General features: G+C 43.5%; 1 protein-coding gene across 4 annotated transcripts in view; it reads left to right on the forward strand.

The window, feature by feature from the left end:
• The window catches only part of SEMA5B (semaphorin 5B), a 653,562-nt gene that overhangs the window by 171,050 nt on the left and 465,245 nt on the right, over positions 1–17,267 (forward strand). The gene's annotated exons all lie outside the window — the stretch shown is intronic.

Consider the following 17,267-nt stretch of genomic DNA (forward strand, 5'->3'; position numbering starts at 1 on the left):
CACATTATAATCACAATTCCAAAAAATCATAAACAATCCCTAACATCAGTAACCAACTATAGACCGGTAGCATCCATTCCATTCTTCGTAAAAATAATGGAAGGTTTAGTACATACCCAATTGATGGACTACCTTGATCAGTTCTCTCTACTACATGAAACCCAGTCTGGCTTCAGACCTCTGTTTAGCACCGAGACGGTAATTGCAGCGACCCTAGAATACTTACGCAACTTATTCAGCAAGGGCCATAATGCCTTAATCATGCAATTTGACATGAGCTCGGCCTTCGACTTGGTGGATCATGAGAAATTGTTACAATGTTTAGACGCAATCGGCATCAGAGGTGTGGTATTTGACTGGTTCCGAGGATTCCTTACGACCCGCACCTATCAAGTACGTTTCAACTGCAACCTCTCTAAAACATGGAGAAACCCATCAGGCGTTCCACAGGGGTCTCCATTATCCCCACTACTCTTCAACGTGTATATATCATCACTAGGCATGCAGCTGGCCCAGCGGGGTATAAAATTATTCAGTTATGCGGATGACTTTACAATCATTATCCCATTCAATACTTCTCCCTCCGAAATCACCCCCACGGCAACAGAAGCGCTAAACCTGATGGAACAATGGACCACAGAATTCAGACTGAAGCTTAATTCAGATAAAACTAAATTCTTTATAGCCTCGCCACACCCACCTGTCACTACAACACCACTACACATTAACAATCTCAACTACCCTATTCAACCTACAATGAAGGTCCTGGGGGTAATACTGGACCAAGGTCTAACCATGAAAGACAATGTGGACTCCCTAGTCAGAAAGGGGTTTTTTACTCTCTGGAAACTTAGGTCCATTAGATCATACTTCGACACTTCAGCATTCAGAATTCTGGTACAATCCCTAATATTAAGCCACCTTGATTATTGTAACATTGCCCATCTGGCAATCTCCCGGAAGCAAATGCAGAGACTACAACTGATACAAAATGCAGCAGTCAGGTTGATCTTTGGGTTGAAGAAGTCCGATCACATAACCCCTTCCTACCAACTCCTGCACTGGCTGCCAATGGAGGCACGTGCGAAGTTCAAGCTGGGATGTCTCTGCTTCAAGGTACTATCTGGTCTAGCCCCTAAAGATATAACTGACCTCTTCTCCTTCTCAACCAATAGACATAAGAGAAGAACACACCTGAAGTTCGTTTCCCCACCGGCTAGAGGATGCAAATTTAAGAGACATCATCAACAACTTCTATCGTATCAAGCAGCCTTATGGGGCAAAGACCTGGAAAAACTAATTTCACACACAAACAACTATGGTGAATTTAGGAAACACCTAAAAACATACCTGTTCTTGAAATACCTAGGTAACGAATCTGAACAATAGACCCCATCACAATCCCACCCCCAAATCTGATCTTGTAAACTGTTAACCACTAATCTCTAACTATGAATGTTCTATTCAATTTGTAAAATCTTTCTAATTTATTGTAAACCGCATAGAACTTCACGGTACTGCGGTATATAAACTGTTGTTATTATTATTATTATTATTATTATTATTAATATCTTATGCACACTGTAATATCCTGTATCTTATCCACATTGTAATTATCTTCCTGTAATCAGCTTTGATCTCTTGTACCTGTTCTAAACCCTTTGTTCTGTAACTTGACCCAAAACATCTCGCCTCATATTGCTAACTCCGGTATTCTCATTGCCTGTACCCTCTTGCAAGCTGCCCCAATAGTTGTATTTTCATTGCCGTATCTTCTTACAAACTGCCCCTTCCAGATGTACCCTGTTCCAAGCCAATGTATCTGTTCCAAAGCTTATGTATCTCAAATTCCTGGTTCCAAAGCTTGTAGCTTATATTTTGTTCCAAACATATGTATCTTGTTGTAAACATATGTCTCCTTCTGTTAACACTGTACTTATCTCTCGGCACGACTCTCATTGTAAACCGCTTCGAACTTAGGGTATAGCGGTATATAAGAAATAAAATTATTATTATTTTTGAATCATTTCACTGTTTTTGACTCCACCACCTCTCCTGGAGGGTTTTTCAGGCATCCTCTACCCTCTCGGAGAAAAAGTATTTCCTGACATTATCCCTATGCCTGCCCTGCATCTTCCATTCGTGTCTTCTAGTTCTATACTCCGCACATCTCTGGAAGAGGCTTGTTTGGGCACGGTAAGAAAGCTGGTGCGTAGGAAATTGCGGCGAGAGCACAGGCGAATAAAGAATAAACGGGAGAGAGCATCGATCAGTGGCAGAGATGGTACACGAATGCCTTTTCAGATTAGCTAAACTGATTTCAGTTGTGTCTCTTTCCAGCCGTGAACTTTTTGCATTGTTTGCTGTTTGATTAATTTAAAAGAACACTAAGGGAACATTATTTTAAATGAACTTGCACGCTTCCAGCTTTGTGCTTTCTGATGAATTTTGTGCTTTCAGCCTAATGGAACCTACTTATCTTGCACCCTGCCTGTCCATAAAATGCTAAATTGTCTTCGGTGCAGATGTTTGGCTTGTAGATGTAAAGATCAGGCTTTTACAAATAGGTTTTTAGTTTAATAAGATGAATCCAATTAGCCAGAAAAAGTACTGCCAATATATATATATATTTTTACAAGCGCTGTGTATAATAAGATATTGCTTACCTTGAGCACTTCATCACTGCTCTCAATTTGTCTTTTCTTTTTATTTGGGAGAGGCTAGAATGCCAAAAGATTTATCTTGAAGACGCTCAGGAAAAAAAAAAGGTAGATTGATGCATACTTCTTTTGTGCCAGTTTGCATTTTGATCTGGGTGTTGAGCTGGGAAAATTTCTCATTTTTCTGCTTGCACTGCAGGAAATCATTGCTACCATTCTCCAATCCACAAAAGTGGGACATGTTGTGACTTTAGCCATAATGGAAAAAGGCATTGGTGGCGGGAGGCCTGCAGTGACTAACAAAGAAATGGAAAATTGTACACGCTCGACAGAAGCCTTAGCCTGTATGTTTTCTACACAGAAACCACAAATTGAGCACATTGTTGTAATCATTTCCTTTTATACGATGGGGATCATAATCAAAAAAATATAAAACATCCAGAAAGCATCCTAAATTGGCTCTTGGATGTCCTGGTGATTAGGACATCCAAGTACCAATAATAGAAACAATTTTTCTGGATGTCTAGCGAGGTGTCCTGGCCTCGGTATGTCTGGAGCAGGGGTGGGCAACCCCAGTCCTTGAGGGCCGGAATCCCAGTTGGGTTTTCAGGATTTCCCCAATGAATATGCATTGAAAGCAGTGCGTGCAAATAGATCTCATGCACATTCATTGGGGAAATCCTGAAAACCTGACTGGGATTCCAGGACTCAAGGACCGGAGTTGCCCACCCCTGGTCTAGAGTTTGAGATGGGCATGGTGGAGGTGTGTTACGGGCGGGCTTTGGACGTGCATAAGGACGGATTAGATTTGGGTGACTTGCAGTGACAATTGAACATTTTGCAATACATTGAAAAGGATTAGGTCCCAATTCCTGCCCCATACTTTCTCTCTGTCATTTGGATAGTCAGATGCATCTGGGGACATATTGTAGAGGCAAGAAATGATCTCCGAAACATGTCCGCTTTATTGTCAGCTTTACATCTCTTTTATATCATTTTACATGAATCAGTGTTGTCAGCATGTGACATAAATACAAACCATATATGGACACAGGTCACATGAAGACTGAAGTCCAAAGAGTGCTGTGGCCAGCAGAGCTGCCTTTTTCTTATCTAAAGCTGTTTGGAAATACGGCTTATAAAAACAATTGAAGTCACTTCACAACAAGATAAGAACACATCTTTTCAAACATAAATGTCCTTGTACTATTTCAGAGAAGGAAAAACAAACAGGGTCTGGTTTTCTTACAGCTTCAAAACATAGCCTAAGGAAAACTACCAAGGTACATGATACGTGTCCCTTCATACATCCTGGATGGAACTTAGATGTTCGAAGCTAGAGATGTTTTAGAATCGTCTTAAGTGCTACAAAAGTGCCCAAAACTGACCAGATGACTACTGCATGCATCAAAGTAAGACACCCCCCACACTTTCCCAGTGCTCCCTGACTCCCATCCACCACCAAAAATTAGAACAAAAAGGTAACATACCTGGCTTTACAACAGCAGCAAATTGTATGCGACAGTCTAGTACAGTGGTAGGCAATTCCAGCCGGAGCAAGGTCAGGTTTTCAGGATCTCCACAATCAATATGCATGAGATAGATTTGCATCTCAAGGAGGCAGTGCAGGCAAATCTATCTCATACATATTCATTGTGGATATCCTGAAGACCTGGCTCCAGCTCTCGAGGACTGGAATTGGCTACCCCTGGTCTAGTAGAGCAGCACACAGGTGTCTTAAGTAGCTTTGTGGGTGGGCTAGTGAACCATAGAGAGGAGAAGCCAGGCACTTTAACCACAACATCTATGGTACTAAGTATGAGCCCATCAAAATCAACCCCAAACCTACTGTACCACCTGTAGCAAAAGGGGTGGTACACAGGTGGGTATAGTAGGTTTGGGGGGGCTCACCATAAAGGGGGTTATGGTGAGATATACATCTGGCACCCTATATGTGAAGTTCACAGCGGTGCCCTCCAAGATGCCCCCACTGCTCTGTTGGGATGTCTGTGTGGCCAGTCCATGACTATGCTGGCCCCTCCCATGTCCAAATGGTCTGGTTTAAGACATCTTGAACATGGACATTTTGGTAATTGAAAATGGGCCCGAAAATGTAGACGTCCTTAGGGGTCAAGATGTCTAAATAGGTCATTAAAAAAAAAAAAAATTTGATGTCTAGCTACTTCGAAAATGGATGTTTTTCTGCCTCGATATCTGGACGTCTTGCGGGATGAATCCAAAGTCAGACTTAGACACACTATTGAAAACGCCCTTCTATGCATTTAATTATTTAAAATATTTATATCCTGCATATCCCAAAATCTATGTGGGTTACAATAAAACATACATAGTAAAATAATCAAAGCATACTACTCGCCCACTGAACTAACACTCACAAGTTCAAGTTCAAGTTTATTTAATCTTGATGAATCGCCTATTTAAATTGCTAGGCGATGTACAACATAAAAAAAATATACAAATAAAAATATACAAGTGAAAAAATGCTAGTATTAACATATAAAATAACTTTTACTCACCTATTACTCACTAAAGGACAGCAAACAACAAACCAAAGAAAAGGACCGGTATTCCACAAACAAAATCGAAAGTCTGAAAGCACAAGGAGGAACACGGAAATATTAGTTTATTCAAATGAATCAAATAAAAACAATCTCGGGATTTATATCACATACAATGTTATGTGTAGCTGATGCTTAATGCTAATGAAGTGGGTCTTGGACCTTGCACGCTCTGTGTTTCGGCTACATTCAGGCTTCCTCAGGGGTCCTGAAGCCTTGGTAAACTGAAGGTCTTCATTTTAGTGGTTCCCGGAGGCAGTGGTCCCCCTAATTCTCTGCCTCAGCCAGGGTCCAATATGTCCACCATGAATCCTAGTTGTAATGTCATGGTAGGAGGTATCCTTCCAGGAAGGACTACTGCTAAGGACCAAGGTGCCATATTGGATTCTGGCTGGGAGGGAGCAGAGAGGGGGGGGGGGGGACAGTTCTTAGCCAGAACCACCGAAATACCAATGAAGACCTCCTGTAGGTCCTCAAGATTGGGGAGGATGAGACAGGAAGGGAGAGTGGCACAGTGGTTAGAACTACAGCCTTAGTACCCTGAGGATGTGGGTTCAAACCCTGCGCTGCTCCCTGTGACCTTGAGAAAATCACTTAATCCTCCACTGCCCCAAGTACATTATTAGATAGATTGTGAGCCCACTGAGACTGATAAGGAAAATGCTTGAAGTACAGTACCTGCATATAAAGCACTTTGAGTGTGCTTTTATAACTACAAAAAGGCAGTATCCATTTTCCCAATCCCTCCTCCCCTTCCCTTAATCTCCATGGGGTGGGATCTTTTACCTCAGCACAGCATTCACAACTCGCTGCTCTTGCTTGCTTCGGTCCTTTGTCGCTGTGGGGTCCCAGCAACAAGGAAGGCCCGAAGCAAGCAGGAGCAGCGAGTTGAAGCCTCCCTCCCTGCCCTATCTTCCTTCAATGCCGCCCTATCCAGGAAGCAACTTTGGAACTTCAGAGGGTTTGAAGTAAGGGAGGATGTTGGAGGATGGGGATCTGACTGCACTGCGGAACTCATTTTGACAATAGTGCACGGTACTGACCCATGTGCGAGCTGTCCCAGTCCCTTCTCTGACTCATCCATGGCAGGCCCGGTTCCTGCTCCCGAGAGTTAAGCAGCTAGAATGGCCGTTTGTACCAGGCTGCTGGTTTTAACGTGAAGTAGGATTAGTGTGGGTCTGCGCTGACTTCTACTGTGTGTTAAAACCTACGTTAACTAATACAAGTTTCAAGTTTATTAAAAAAATTTTATACTGCTTATCCAAATTTCTAAGCGGTGAACAGCAATAATAAAAGAGAAATCTTTAAAAGAAACAAAACCAATTAGTGTTAAAATATTATACAATACAGTATCAAGTAAGTAGACTTTAATATAAACACATATACTAACTGGACACAATTGGGAAAGTAGGACTGAACTACAATAATTTAAGATAAAGCACACTTAGGGATAAAACAACAGGTAGGGAAAGGGACTGTAGTTACCGTATTTTCACGCATATAACGCGTGCGTTATACATGATTTTGCAAACCGTGTATAACCATGCGCGTTATATGCGTGAGTGTTATATGCGTTATCCCCCTTTTTTTTTTACATAGTTCCCCCCCCCGACGTCCGATTCACCCCCCCCCCCCCCCGCAGGACCGCTCGCACCTGCACCCCGAAGGACCGCTCGTGCTGGAACACGCACCCACACCCCCACCCCGAAGGACCGCTCGCACCCCCACAGCCTCCCCACTCCCCCCCCATCATGTAGAAGTTTCCTACCGTCGTCCTGCTGCTTCCTCTGCCGGCGGTCCTGCCCCTTCTCTTAGCCCTGTGTCTACGCTGCTTCCTGTTCCGGCGGTCCCACCCCAGAGAAAGGGCGGGACCGCCGGAAGAGGAAGCAGCGTAGATGCAGGGCTAAGAGAAGGGGCAGGACCACCGGCAGAGGAAGCAGCAGGACGACGGTAGGAAACTTCTACATGATGGGGGTGGGGTGGGGAGGCTGTGGGGGTGCGAGCGGTCCTGCGGGGGGGAGAGGAGAGTCGGGGCGGGCGAAAGGAGAGTTGGGCAGCGACGGGAGAGTCGGGGCAGCATGCGCGGTATACAGGTGTGCGCGGTATATAAAAATGTATTTACATAAATTACAGTTCCCCGCGCACTATACCCGTGTGCGCGTTTTACACGGGTGCGCGTTATCTACGTGAAAATAAGGACAGTTTTATCCAAAAGCATCCTCAAATAAAAATGTTTTTGAGTTTTGCTTTAAACTGCTTTATTGAGGTTTCCACACGTAAGTGACAGGGCAATGAATTCCATAGGGTCGGCGCAGTAACAGCGAAATTATTAGATTTCAACGTATTAATTAATTTCAGAGACGGTACAACTGAAATGTTTTGTGATATGGTACGAAGAGATTTAGCGGGGTGATAAGGAGTAAGCAGTCTATCAATAAACTCTGGTTGGCTGTATGAACGAATAGTAAATGTTAATAGTAGAATTTTATAACTGATTCTGTGTTCGATAGGCAGCCAATGAGCATCGATTAGAAGGGGAGAGACATGATCGTGTTTCTTTGTGCCATAAATGATCTTACCAGCAGTATTAGCAGCAGCTTAGCAAAAGGCTCCCTAAGAATTGTTGCAGTGAATCAATGCACTGATTAAAACATTAAGAACACCAAAGGTGCAAATACAAAAATGCAAGTGCAAACCTCAAGGTGAAAACCAAGACTGCACCCTGGAGACGATCACAGAAATGATATAGAAATGATACAGTGACATTAGAGGTGCCGAGGAGGACTATAATAAAAATGATTTTTAAAAAACCACATTAAGAGAGGAATGTAGATCTGAATTGTACATTACATTGACACAGGTTTGTTTGGGTTTTTTTCCATGAAATTTTATTGAGTTTTTAAAAAAGTTACATGAAACAAAGAACAATAACAGAATATCAATGGGTTTTTGTAAAGCAAAGTATTTCTACATTTCTAGAGGCTCACATGCTCAAAATAGAAGTAAACCTTACAGAAGCAAATCTGACAATGTAAACTGAAGATAATTTCGGCTTACTGTTTTCCTGTCTCAAAAACAAAATATTACTATTGCAGATTTGAAATAAACCTCAGCATGTGCTCCAGTAGTCCGACCCCCCCGGGGCTTAGCTTAATCGCAGATTTCCATAGTCTCTATTGAGAATTTGATTTCAAGGTAAGTTCACTGCAGCTTCTGAAAGAGCCCCAGAGGAAACATTTTGGGCTCCTTTTTACAAAGCCGCGCTAGCGGTTTAATGCACGTATAGCGCACGCTAAACCGGCGGCCACGCTAGACGCAACCGCCTCCTCTTGAGCAGGCGGTAGTTTTTCGACTAGCGCGGGGGTTAGCGTGTGATTAAAAGTCGTGTGCGATAAGGCCGCTAACGCGGCTTAGTAAAAGGAGCCCTTTGTCACAGTGATGGGATAATCGCGCGCCAGACGCCAGCGTGCTGACAATCCAGTGCCGACAATTCGGCGGAAGACAGAAGCGCGCGGGGGAAAAAATAATTTTTAAAGAGCTCTGACTGGGGGTTTGGGGTGGCAACCCCCCACACTTTATTGGTTAGTGTTTGCGCTGCCGTTACGGGGGGGGGAGAGTGGGGGGTGAAACCCCCCACATTATAGAGAAAATGGAACTTTTCCCGAAAAAAATCAGAAAAAGTTCCGTTTTCGCTATAATGGAGGTTTCCAACCCCCCCAACCCCCCTCCAACAGCAACGCGAACACTAACCAATAAAGTGGGGGGTTGCCACCCCAAACCTCCCGTCAGTGCTCTTTAAAACTTACTTTTTCCCCACGCGCTTCTGTCTTGCGCCGAATTGTCGGCGCTGGATTGTCAGTGCGCTGACCTCTTGCACTCCACTGTCTATGAACCCTATGTTACCTATCAGATGACTTTCCTGTAGTATCTTTTTTCTTTTTTTTTCACCATATGGAACTTTAATATTTCTATTGCAGAAGCTATTTCAAATAATAGGACTTTTTCTTTTTTAGAGCTATAATGACTTGATAATAAAAAATGCCCCTCAATATAGTCATCATATGGCAACTATGACAAAAGAACCATTTCTCTAGGCTGTCTTCTATGAAAGTAGTTCTAAATAGGTTAGCTTGTATATAGATGTAGGGGACACTGGGGAGCTTGATCCAAAATGGCAGCCAGTAGCATAGCGAGGGAGGTTGGCGCCTGGGGCAGTGGTGCCTAGCATCGCCATGCTGTGTGCCCCCCCCCGCCCACTCTTCCCCGCTGCTTAACGCTCCCACCCTCTGAATACCTCTTGAAATGCTCGCTTGTGCGCGCAGCATCCTCTATCCGCTGCTCATGCCAACCTTGGCTCCCTTCTGACTTCACATCCTGTTCCCATGACCAGGAAGTGATGTCAGAAGGGAGCTGAGGCCGAAGCAAGCAGCAAGTAGAAGATGCCACGTGCCCCGGCGAGCATGTAAAGAAGTACGCGGGGGAGACGGAGAGGAGGAGAAGCGCTGGTGCCCCCTGCAAAAACGGCGCCCGGGATGATCCGCCCCACTCCTCATTATACCACTGATGGTAGCATAGTGCCATGATTCCTATATACTTGGGAAAATTTCCCTCTCCCATAATTATCATTATGCGTTATTGAAGATTAAATTTATGTGATTTAGTAGTTACAGTGGCCAGCTTCAAGCCGATTTGGCCACTCGACTTAGCCAGAGGTCCGAATATTGCGGATAGCTGGGTAAATCATGTGATATAGCTGGCTATATGTTAACCGCTAATATTCAGTGGCCATCTCATCTAATATAATAAAACGGTAAGCCGCGCATGCGCACTTCCTATGCGTGCGTCCGTTTTCCGTGAGCTGTAGCTAGGAAGTGCGCATGCACGGCTTACGGTCTGGCCTCGGAGCGGCAGCTGCCGGCCGCTAGCACCCCCTGCCTTCTCCGTTCGCCTCCCGGCTCCAGCGGCGTGACAGTTTTCAAAGAGGCGCGGCTAAAACTCCTGGCGCTGACTCCCGACTCCAGCCTCCAACAGATGGCTGCTTCACATTGGATCCGGCCGCTGGCAGGTCTCGCGTTGTCCCTCCCCCCGAGGCGGATGTCGACCGCGGCGGCCCGAATCGTACACAAGTGCTTGCATCATTTAAACATACTGGAATACAGAGTTCTCTTTTTGTCACAGGCTAAAGCTTTGGAACACATTGCCTTAGTTTACTTAAGGGGTGGTAGTGGACAGCCAAGGAAAAAAAAAAAATGACAGACAGAAATACAGAAAGCGGCTGAGGAGAGAGAAAAAAAAAATAAAGACAGACACACACACATATATTCTAGCACCCGTTAATGTAACGGGCTATAAGACTAGTATTGAATATTAGCACATAGGCAGCTATATACTATTTAACTGACCAAGGCCATTCCTGGCCTGCTAAATAGCTCTGAATATTGGGGTAGTTTTGTGCTCAACTGATTTTTGTCTGGTAATAGAAGATTGTTTTGTGATATTTAATTTGATGCAATGTGTGCATTTATAATTCTGCAGCTCATGACATTCCCAAAGTGGCATTAGCTCTTGATGCCAAAAAAGCATTCAATGGCATTGAATGGATCATTTGTTCAAAACATTAAAATGGTTTGGAATGGACCAACATTTCTTTAAAAAGTTAAAGATCTTATCTATTGTGTCAGCAGCCTGAGTTTTCGTTAATGAGCCCCTTTCAGACATTATTTGGCTTAGCAGAGGAATAAGGGTTGTCCCCCTTCGCCCGTAGCATTTGAACATTTGTAATGGCTCTAAAATGTCATCCTGATATAAAGGGAATCACCCATCTGGGAACTGAGAGTAAATTTATCCTTATGCTAATGACTAGCTGCTTTTTTTTTTTTTTTTTTTTTTTTGGAAGTAACCTTTATTCTGAGTTTGCTTCAATTAATTCAGCTCTTTGATAGTTCTGGACCAGCTGATCGTGTAGCCAGAAAATCCAAGATAAGGCCACTCATCCTCTAATTCTATATAGAACACCACAAGCCAGGTGCCAAGCCTTACTGGGTCAGACCAATGGTTCATTAAGCTCAGTAGCCCGTTCTCACGGTGGCCAATCCAGGTCCCTAGTACCTGGCCAAAACCCAAGGAGTAGCAACATTCCATACAGAATCTCAAAGAATAGCAAGATTCTGGAACCCCAATGAGAGCAACATTCCAGAGCTGAGATTGTGATGTCATAATGCCTCAGTCCACAGTATCTCAGAGCCAACCTCATCAGTGATTTTACAAAGGCTTGATTGTCCTATACTTGGATCACATAAGAACATAAGAATAGCCTTATTGGGTCAGACCAATGGTCCATCAAGCCCAGTAACCTGTTCTCACGGTGGCCAATCAAGGTCACTAGTACTTGGCCAAAACCAGGCTGAGAGTTGAACTCATGACCTGTGGAAGATCATCGTACGGCTTTAAGCCATTGAGCTATAGCAGCCATGGCAAGCATTTACAAAACGGGTGCCTGCCATGTGCCAATCACTAATGGCCACTGCTTCCAGAATCGTGGCTTGACGGGACCCTAGGCACTGGAAATATAGGCCAGGGTTTCACAGGCTTACAGTTTTGGCGCCTAGGGTCATGTCAGAATCGCTGCCAGTGGCGCATAGTGATGCCAAAGTCCGGCCCTGCCTCTAACCTCTACCGCTTCCAGGCTTCGGCATTACTATGCGTCGCTAGCCACCAGGGAGATAGGCGCCAGCTGGGGAAGCTGCTTAACGGTAGCTATTTTTTTTTGTAAATCACCTTTTAATTGGTTTCAAATGATGCAGTCAATTACCGTGTCACTTGTCACCAATTAAAACAATTAAGTTAGGCAGCAGTAGGACGCCTGCTACTGCCAAACTTTCAGCCACCTGACGAGAATCAGCCCCTAAATGGAAGTTAATGGGGGAAATGATAGATTAATTACTGCACTTAGGTTCTCTTCTACAAGTTAGTGTCTAAATGCTTTAGTGCATAACTGCAAAGGGGCATGAAAGAGGGTGAGTCACACATTTAGATGCCAAACTTATAGCATGCTCTTTCCAAAAATACTAGGCCTAGGGGACATGTGATGAAGCTACTAAGTAGTAGATTTAAAACAAACTGGAGAAAATATTTCTTCACACAAAGTGTAATTAAACTCTGGAATTTGTTACCAGAGAATGTGGTGAAATCACCCCGTTCTGAGCTCTTTGGGGACAACGGAATAGAAAAAGAATTAAATAAATAAAAGTTAGCTTAGCGGATAATTTCCTAAAAGAGAAAATCCATATATCATTATTGAGATGGCTTGGGGAAATCCACTGCTTATTCCTAGGATAAGCAGCATAAAATCTGTCTTACTACTTGGGATCTAGCTGGATACTTGGGACCTGGATTGGCCACTGTTGGAAACAGGATACTGGGCATGATGGACCTTCAATTCTTATGTTCTTGTGTGAGCCAAGTATAGGACAATCGAGCCATTGTGACATCACTGATGAGTTTGGCTCTTAGGCATTGGTAGAATGAGGCATTATGACATCACAGTCTCAGCTCTGGAATGTTGCTACTCTTTGGGTTTCTGCCAGGTACTTGGGACCTGGGTTGGCCACTGTTGGAAACAGGATACTGGGCTTGATGGTTCTTCAGTGTGTCCCAGTATGGCAATTTCTTATGTTCTTCTTAGTAGTTGGTATTCAGTGTTATTTATACTGGCCAGAAATGGCACTGCCAGCCTGAATAGTGCCTAAATGGGAATGTTCAATGTGAGATAACCAGTTATCTCTGGTGAATATTCCTGGTTAACGGCTAAAAGTTAACTGGCTATGGTATGCAGTAACTGGAAAATTTTAGGGTTCATAGACAACTCGGCAAAAGACAAAGGCGCGCACCGACCACTGAGCGCAAGACAGAGGTGGGCGCCGAAGAAAATTACAGTTTTTAGGGTCTCCGACGGGGGGTTTTGTTGGGGAGCCCCCCAGTTTACTTAATAGAGATCGCGCCGCGTTGTGGGGGGTTTGGGGGGTTGTAACCCTCCACATTTTACTGTAAACATAACTTTTTCCCTAAAAACAGGGAAAAAGTGAAGTTTTGAGTAAAATGGGGGGGTTACAACCCCCCAAACCCCCCACAACGCGGCGCGATCTCAATTAAGTAAAGTGGGGGGGTTCCCCCCCACACACCCCCGTCGGAGCCGTAAAAACAGTAATTTTGTGCGGCGCACGCCTCTGCTCTGCGCTCAATTGTCTGCGCGCGCCTTTGTCCCGGCGTGCTTTTGACCTGACACCATTTTTAGTGTTGACCAGCTAAGTTTCGGCAGGATGTTTAGGTCTTACATAACATAACATAACTTTATTTTTCTATACCGCCTTAATCAAAAGAATTCTAGGCAGTTTCCACAAAAGAAAAAAACCAGGACAATCAGTGAAGTTAAAACTGAACCCAGAAAAAACCAAGAGTTTCTTGGCAAGTCCTACAAACAAGTTAACAAATACCTCTTTGAATTTAAACGGGTTAAACTACCCAATCAATCCTACTATCAAAATCCTTGGAGTCATCCTGGACCTGACTTTCGAAGTCCATACTAATGCTCAGGTACAAAAATTCTTTTGTACCCTCTGGAAACTCCGCACCATCAAACACTATTTCGACTTCCTCTCCTTTCGACTGCTGGTCCAATCACTAATCTTAAGCATCATAGATTACTGCAACATTATATACCTGGGATCCTTTTAGAAAACCATCAAACGCTTGCGAATCATACAGAATGCTGCCGTTCGCCTCATTTACAATCTTAAAAAATCAGATCATGTAAGCCCTTATTACAGAAAACTGCACTGGCTGCCGATGGAGGCAAGGATCATCTTCAAATTTGCTTGCCTCTGCTTCAAAACCTTAACAGGCTCTTCCCCTATTTACTTGTCGGATCGTTTTGAATTCTCAGGCCCCTCCCGCACACTTAATGCCTACCTGTAGGCCTTCCCGTCCTTAAAGGGCTGCATCTACAAGAGATTCCTTGATAGATCTCTGTCATTCCAAGCAGGCAAATGGAATAAATGTCTAACCACCCTCATTTCAAATTCACCCTCCTACCATACTTTCAGGAAACCTATCTCTTTGATAAATTTCACTTGACTCCCCCTCCTGCCTTGTATCTCTGATCTACCTCTGGAGATACCTGACTAATCCCGACTTGCTAAGCTAATCTGAATGTCTTGTATGTAACATCGCTGTCTGTGTACAGTCTCTTCCTCTGTAATCCGCTCTGAACTGTTGTGGTACTGCGATATGCAAAAATAAAGTTATTATTAAATGCAAAATAGTAAAAAATCAATACAACCTATTGCATTAAAAAGACATTAAAAATTTAAAATTAATGGAATAAAATTAATTATGTTAAAAATGAAAGCACAGATTAAGAGATAAATTTATCAAATAATACTGTCTTAATTTCTTTTCTAAAAGTGCCATAGGACAGCATGGCTCCACTGATATAATTACGCAACCAGGACTGTTGTTTGCTTGCTTGGAAAGCAAGCATTCTGTCTAAATAAGACCTAAGTTTGCAGCCTAAAATCTTCGGGTAAGCAAATGGGTTGCAATTCCTGGTTACCCTCAAAGGATTATATAGCACAAAATGAGATAGCAGGTATGTAGGTGCCAATCTGTTGGATACAGTTGAACCTCTTATAAAATATTAATGTATTTATATACAGTACATTCAAAGTGGTTTACACGTCTCTCGCTTTCAGCGGGAGCCTCCCACATTCCCTCTGAGGATCTGGGATCTCCTGCTGAGATGGTTTTCCTTCCAGCAGCAGCAAGAAAGGCCTTCATAACCGCTGGTCCCACGGCAGCAGGAAATGGTAGTTTTAGGAAGGCCTCTTTGCTGCCGCTGGAAGGAAAAGCAAGAGTTATGGCAGGAGTTGGGTGGAGTTATGGGTGGAAATGGGTGGAGTCGTGGGCAGAGCAGGGCAGATTGGGGGCAGGCCCTAAATCTCCCACTTAGGAGGTTGCCCCCCTTGGCAGCTCTGGTATTAACTGTGCACTTCTTCCCATGGTGGGTCTCTGCATTGGCCCCTCTGTTAGCAACCAACTGATTAACCGTTCCCCTTAACTGTATCCATGACATCCTATTTGCCTGTCATGTCTGTTTAGATTGTAAGCTCTTTCGAGCAGGGACTATCTTCTTTGTGACTCTGTACAGTGCTGAGTACGTCTGGTAGCACTATAGAAATAATTAATAGTAGTAGTGTGAAGAGTTTCAGTCTTTGGGAAGCAGAGCTGAGCTTGTGATGTCATAATGCCTCATTCCACCAATAAGAGCCAACCTCCTCAGTGATGTCACAATGGCTTGATTGTCCTGTACTCTCCTCTGCCCTCCAACCCAGACAGCAGATTAACCCTTCCCCTTAACTGTATCCATGACATCCTGTTTGTCTGTCTTGCCTGTTTAGATTGTAAGCTCTTTCGAGCAGGGACTGTCTTCTTGTGACACTGTACAGCGCTGCTTAGGTCTGGTAGTGCTATAGAAAGAATTCCTAGTGGTAGTAGGTAGTAGTGTGAAGAGTTTCAGTCTTTGGGAAGCAGAGCTGAGCTTGTGATGTCATAATGCCTCGTTCCACCAATAAGAGCCAACCTCATCAGTGATGTCACAATGGCTTGATTGTCCTGTACTCCCCTCTGCCCTCCCACCCAGCCAGCAGATTAACCATTCCCCTTACCTGTATCCATGATATCCTTTTTGTCTGTCTAGATTGTAAGCTCTTTCAAGCAGGGACTGTTTTCTTTGTGACTCTGTACAGTGCTGCTTACATCTGGGAGCGGTATAGAAATAATTAATAGTAGTAGTAGTAGTTGCTGCAAAACATGCATTTTTTTTGGGGGGGGAGGAGGCAGGACTAGTAAATGGCTCCTGCAAAGGCAGACCAATTTTTTTGTTGTTCTTGCTCAGCCACAGTAAGTGATGATGGAGAAGAAAGAGAGCCGAGTACAGGAAAAGACAGACAGATCTCTGTTAGAAACCGAAAGAAAAGATAAGGGAGTTTGAACTGGAAAGAGTGTGGAGAGGGATTGAAAGAGATAAGAAATTTAAGGACTGAGTGAAATTATTGATTTGTTTTGAATTCTGTGGAGCTTTGAGAACTTTTCTTTGGCGTGTTTCGCTGAGGATACGGAAAGGTTGCTTGAGAGAGAATGTGACTGGAAAGGTTACCCGCAGTACAAAAAGATTATTTTTGTAAGAAGATTGTCAATTTAAAGACTGGTTGTGAGGTAACAGTTTCTAAAGTTCAGTTTTTTTGAAGTCTAGAAGTATAATTGAGATCTGGAAGGAAAGAGGGTTCAAAGGAATATTTTTTTCTGAAACTCTGAAGAGTGTGGATAAGTGATTATCTGCATGGAAAAAATTATTTAACGTGCTAAATGTTTGGAATCTATATATATAAAATCGGAGGTATGTGTGTGTGTGTGTGTGTATGTGCCGCGATCACGCAAAACCGGCTTGACCGATTTGAACGAAACTTGGTATGCAGATCCCTCACTGCCTGGGGTGATATGTTCTGGGGGTCTCGCGGCCCACCTGCACACATGGGCGGAGCTACAAACAGAACATCAGATTTCACCCATTCATGTCAATGGAAAAAATGTAAAAAGCTGCCATTCTCACAGTAATTCACAAACGGCTTGACCGATTTGAACGAAACTTGGTATGCAGATCCCTCACTACCTGGGGTGATATGTTCTGGGGGTCTCGCGGCCCACAACTCTATGTTGCTTGCTCAAGGGTGGGTTCACCCAAGAATTTATATGTTCTTGCTCCTGGAGGTGAAACTAAAAATGTTGTTTATAATCAAGTTTTGTGTTAGTAATATTTCACATTATTATTTGAATATTGTACTTTTTATAAAGCTGTATAATTTCATTCACCACTATAAAGTATCTTTATTTGAATCCATTTACAGTGTTATTGCTATAATTAAATACCCGTGCAACGCCGGGGCATCAGCTAGTTATCTCCTAAAATAGAAAG

The sequence above is a fragment of the Geotrypetes seraphini genome, chromosome 5 (assembly GCF_902459505.1).
Source record: "Geotrypetes seraphini chromosome 5, aGeoSer1.1, whole genome shotgun sequence".
In the NCBI taxonomy this organism is placed as follows: domain Eukaryota; kingdom Metazoa; phylum Chordata; class Amphibia; order Gymnophiona; family Dermophiidae; genus Geotrypetes; species Geotrypetes seraphini.